Source organism: Tripterygium wilfordii, chromosome 17 (genome assembly GCF_013401445.1).
Source record: "Tripterygium wilfordii isolate XIE 37 chromosome 17, ASM1340144v1, whole genome shotgun sequence".
NCBI classification, from domain to species: domain Eukaryota; kingdom Viridiplantae; phylum Streptophyta; class Magnoliopsida; order Celastrales; family Celastraceae; genus Tripterygium; species Tripterygium wilfordii.
Window position 1 is genome coordinate 8,774,151 of NC_052248.1, and position 5,553 is coordinate 8,779,703.

The 5,553-nt window shown below is 36.3% G+C and overlaps 1 long non-coding RNA gene across 1 annotated transcript; it reads right to left on the reverse strand.

The window, feature by feature from the left end:
* Positions 1-4,673: 4,673 nt before the first annotated feature.
* LOC119983048 lies at positions 4,674-5,252 on the reverse strand. Its single transcript, XR_005464542.1, has 2 exons — positions 5,086-5,252; positions 4,674-4,972 (listed from the first exon to the last, which is right to left on the reverse strand). It is a non-coding gene; the product is annotated as an uncharacterized LOC119983048 (long non-coding RNA).
* Positions 5,253-5,553: the final 301 nt, after the last annotated feature.

Below are 5,553 nucleotides of genomic sequence, written 5' to 3' on the forward strand. Positions count from 1 at the left end.
TTTTTAAATTTGTATAAGCTACTGCACGTTTTTCTAGAAATAATTATGTTTCAAAAAAAAAATTTGGAACTGTTTAAAATAAAGGATGATATTTGGTTGAGATTTGATACTCCTAAATTGAAATTTTTATTTGTAAGGCAAATAAAGAGTACTAAAATTTTTCTTTTTTTTGGTGAAATTATAAGAGTGAATTTTTGCTAAATCAAATTGCTTGATTGTTGCCTAATTTTATGCTTATTTTTAGAGTACGGATAACCCATAGTATGATGAGTCACTCGATGTCAAGCCTTTAGCATGGGGAGGATATTTTGGTGAAAACCCCTCTTGACCATTTGATTCAAATGAAGAACTTGACGAAGAGATTGATCTTAACATTGAGTCTTATAGTGATGACTCGATTAGATAAGTCATAAACATTGGATGAAGACATCGTGGCCGAGGGCATGCATGATGGGATTGGAGTGGCTCTTGAGATTATTGATCTCACTTTGGATGAGTACATCGCGGTCGAGGGCATGCATGATGGGCCTGAGGCGGCCAACATGGATGAGCCAATGTTGGATGTTGAGCCTCAAGATAATATGAAGGATTCATTGATTTTAATTATGATTCTTATCATTTTAGGGCGCAACTAGGATTTTAAGAGAGGAATTTTACTGTTAGGCATTTAATTCATTTAAGACTTTCCATAGTTATTTATGTTGGATATTGTTTTTTATAATATTCCTATGTTATTGTGTTGGATATTATTTTATAATATTCCTACATTATTCTATTTAAGTCAGAGTAATATGGTAGAAGTATGCTATTTAAAATTGATTATATACAAGTATATATTGTTTTTATGGCATATGTTATACTGTATGGTACGTTTGGCTTGAAATATGGAATGATATAATGTGTGACAAGCTGGGCATGTGTTGACAAATGAGCAACAGGTGCAAGCTGTGATTCGATCCTTACCACCCTATAGGAACATATAAGGGTAAATCTTACCCACAACGAAAGTATTGTCACTTTTGATGATGTTTCTAGAAATGTGGAGCTGGAAGATGACTGTCTTATAGGTGATAAGCCCAATTCTGAGGCAAATGTGGCCCAGTCCAACATATGCAAATGAGGCTATAAGGGTAAGGGTAAGGGCTCAAAGAAAGCTAAATATAATGCCAAAAGCATGAAGTACCCAAAATGCAAACGTGGCAAGCATGGTGGAAAGAAGAAAGATAAGGTGACTTCTATAAAATGTGACAAGCTGGGTCACTTCGCATGTGAATGTCCCGAGGCAAAGGTGAGTAATGATCATTCTATCATCACTCAATTATTTGTGACTAGTAGTTTGATGTTGGCTAAAGCTATTCATTATTGGACTGTAGACTCAACAGCAATAGATCACATAGCTCTGGATAGATAGGCCTCTATAGATTATTGTCGCATTCCTAAGGAGAGATGTAAGATTTACGTGGAAAATGACACTTACGCTGAAGTGTTGGGGATCAGTACTTGCAAATTGGATGTACAAGGAGGACGCACCCTTTACATCTATGATGCCTTATATGCCCCTGAAGTCAGACGAAATTTTTTGTCTGTTCTAGTTCTTCTAAATTTGGGTGTTCGTTTTGAATTTAAAGTTAGTTGTGTTAAGTTTTTCCTGGATATTTTATGGTTATGGTTTTTTGCTTTAATGGTTTAATGGTTTTGGACACCATTAATAATGCGAATAATAATTCTGCATCTTTTGTTGCTACATCTACTAATGTCTCTGATAATAGTATGTTATGGCATGCTATATTACGACACATTGGGTAAGATAGACTTAATTGTCTAGCTAAAGAAGGCCTATTAGGCCTATTAGCCAAATGTGATCTGCCCACATGTGAAAATTTTTTAGCTAGAAAAGCAACAATGAAGTGATTCTGATATCTGTGGCCCAATGAATGTGAGGGCAAGACATGGTCCCTCATATTTCATCACATTTATATATATATGACTACACTCGATATGGTTATGTTTATTTGTTCTCTCATAAATCCAAAGCATTGGAATTCTTCACTAAATATATGAAAATGGTTGAGAATCAATTGGACAAAAGCTTAAAAGCTCTAGGGACTAATCGTGGAGGTGAGTATCTATCAGAATAATTCAAAGAATTGTGTGATGAAAAGAGTATAGCTAGGTAGCTAACTGTTCTCTATACACCACAACAAAATGGTGTTGCTGAAAGGAGAAACAGAACCCGTTTGGACATGGTAAGATCAATGATGACGTAAGCAAATCTACCAATTTCATATTGGGGAGATACATTGTTAACTGTGGCCTATGTACTTAACTATGTGCCATCAAAGTCTGTCACAACAATGCCTTATGAATCGTGGACAGGAGAAAAGCCCAAATTAGGGCATTTTCATCGTTGGGGTGTTGCTGCCTACTTCAAAATTTGGAAAGTTAGGGGGCCCAAGGAAAGAAATGTATATTTGTAAGGTATTGTGAAAATTCCAAAGGTTATGTTTTCATTTGAGAAGAAAGTGATGGTAGGGTGACAAAAATTGAGTCTCGAGATGTCACATTCTTAGAAAATCAATTCCTTACTCAAGAGGAGGTTGAGAAAGATTTTTAGTTCTATGAAACTGAAGAGACAAACAATGGCGCGAGTAGTGGCCCAAATGAGGAAAACGAGGAAATACCTTAACCTCTTGGGGATAGTGGGAGTGACTTTGTACCCAAAAATGTTCAAGAGGAGCATAATCAGGTTAAATAACAACCTCGTAGGACTATGCATGAACCTATCCCTCATTGTCGGTTGGAGATTGAAGAGGAGGCATTCATGATAGCTCCATTAGATACTAAGGATAAGCTAAAGTCTATTAAAGACGTTCTCTCCAGTGCTAGATGTAAGGAATGGATGGATGCAATGAAAGAGGAAATGGAGTCAATGAAACAAAACGGTGTCTGGGACTTGGTTAATCATCCACCAAACCGAAAAGGTATTGTGAATGAATGGGTTCTCAAAATCAAGAGTAAGGCTAATAGGACCATAGATCGATATAGGGCTAGATTAGTAGCCAAGGGTTATAATCAAAATGAGGGAATTAATTATAAAGAGACATTCTCATCGATTGTGCAGATTGCCTCAATTCACCTTATTCTGGCAATTGTTGCACATATGGATCTGGACTTGTTCCAAATGAATAAAAAGCTGCATTTTTAAACGAAGAACTAGATAAGGAGATTTATATGGATCAACCCTCTAGTTTTGAGGTCAAGGGCCAAAGGCGCAAGGTATGCAAGCTCAAAAGGTCCATTTATGGCATAAATAATGAGTGTGTTTTATGTGTTGCTTTGTATTTTGATAGGCTAATTGCGGATTGGAACAAAAAGTGGCAAAAAAAGGCTGAATTGAGCAAGTCTGGAGAAAGAACAAGTGCTTAGGGTGCTTAGGCCGTTCTGGGCTGATTTTAGTCACACCTAGGCATCATCATGTTACGCCCAGTCCAGGAGCAAGAGATTCTTTTTTGGGATGTTTTGCAGATCAAGGATAAATGGCCTTGCGCCCAAAGGTTCGCTTAGGCTAGGTTCGTCTAGGCATGAATTCAACACGCCTAGGCGCCTAAAACAACTTCTAGGCCAACTTTAATTCGCGATTTGTCCTAGTCGCAAGGGGAGGAGACACTTTGAACAGACTTTGTGGAGAGCGAAAACAGAGGGGAAAGGTGATTCTTGGGGCTAGGAGGAGAGATTCTTCAGCCCAACTTGGATCTTCTCAACTTATTGGGTTTATTCATGCTTTTCTCATCTCCCTCCTTGTGTTTTTCTCTCATTATGTGTAGCTAAATCCTTTTTGTACCAAGGCTAGGATGAACCATTGGGTTGAATGATTTGTATTTGACTTTGATTCACATATATAATAGCTGATTAATGGGTATAAATCTTATGTTTTTGTGCTTGATTGCAAGTTCTTCATACTCCTTGTGTTTGATCACCACTTAGGGTTTGAATGAAATTGTTTGTTGAATCTACTTAGATGGTAAAATGTCAAGTAGGTTATGCTTCTTGAAACCCATGATTATGAATGTGTCTCCCTTTAATTAGGTGACAATTTGTATGAATCCTTATCTCGATGGAACTTCATTAATTTCTATGCATGTTTAGACCAATAGGATGGCTAAAATGTGTTAGGAACATCCAACCTAGACCAATGAGATAGCTAGTAATTGATTTTAGGGAGATTTGACCTAGGTACGCTACTATCGACCTAGGTATGGGTTCGTTATTCCCGGATTGCTATTGGTGTATGTGAATCGGTCTTGTTTGCAAATCAATGACCCTTGGTTGATTCCGAAGCCATGGTGCTTCTTTCTCATCTTGAATCTCATTCCATTTCATCTAGCTTGTTTAGTGATAAATTGCATTATCATCATCTGCATTATTGTTCAGAAAATAAAATACCAAAAAATCTTTATTTCTTGTTGTCTTTAGTATAAGTTGAAACCAAATCAAAGCTTGAGTGGAACTTTACTTTGCTCCCACTAGTTACATATATACACAACTATTATTTTGGATCACTTATACACTGACCCTGTGGATACGAACTCTACCTACCAATTGTGCTATTCCATGATTAGTGCACTTGCTAGTAGGAGAAATTAGAACTCAACAAAAGTCCAAACACATTCAAATAAAATATCACTATGTTAGAGAAATGATTGCATAGAATGAGGTGGTCCTGAAACACATCACTACCATTCAAATCCCACATTCCACACTCCACAATATCCTCATTTCCACAAAATTCATATTCTACCTTAATTCTCTAAGGTTAAACAATTAAAATCACATCACAATATTATTTTTTCATCCCAACTCATCCTTAATTAAAGCAATTTGAGTCAATAACCCTTACCTTGGAGCTTGGTAATTCCACCAAATCAAGATAACAAAGGCTTCTCTTGAATTGACTCAAAAAGTTCACTTGAACCTAGAAATATAAGAAGATTAGAATCTAATTTTCAGTTATTGAACAAAGGAAACTCTCAAAGAATCAAAACCCCAAAACCCATTTAACTCCTAACCCTAGAACCAAAGATTTACCTTAATCTTTCTCCTTTCTTTAAGTACATGAAGTGTGGGTGTAGGTTTCAAGCTTGGAGCACCTTTACTGGCCGGAAAATTCACCGGAATGCCGCCGGAAGTGGCTGACCGGAGGTGGTGGAGTGCAAAAGGGTGGCTTCCTTTTTTTTTTTTTGTAATATGCACGGGTGAAGACCTTCACCCACTTTAATCTTTTTTTTATATCATTATTTATTCTTTTTAATTCATTACTTTTAATTCATTTACTTATTTGACCCTAATTTTAATTCAAATATTTTTTAAGCCCTCCCAACAATTCTTTTTACCCTATAATTTATTCTTTTTATAACCAAATCCAATTTATTCATTTTATTTTTATTATTCTATATTTTATTTATTTTTATTTTGAGACGAGGTATTACATCCTCCCCCCTTATAAAAATTTCGCCCTCGAAATTCACGTACGTACCCGTGGATATGAACAAATCG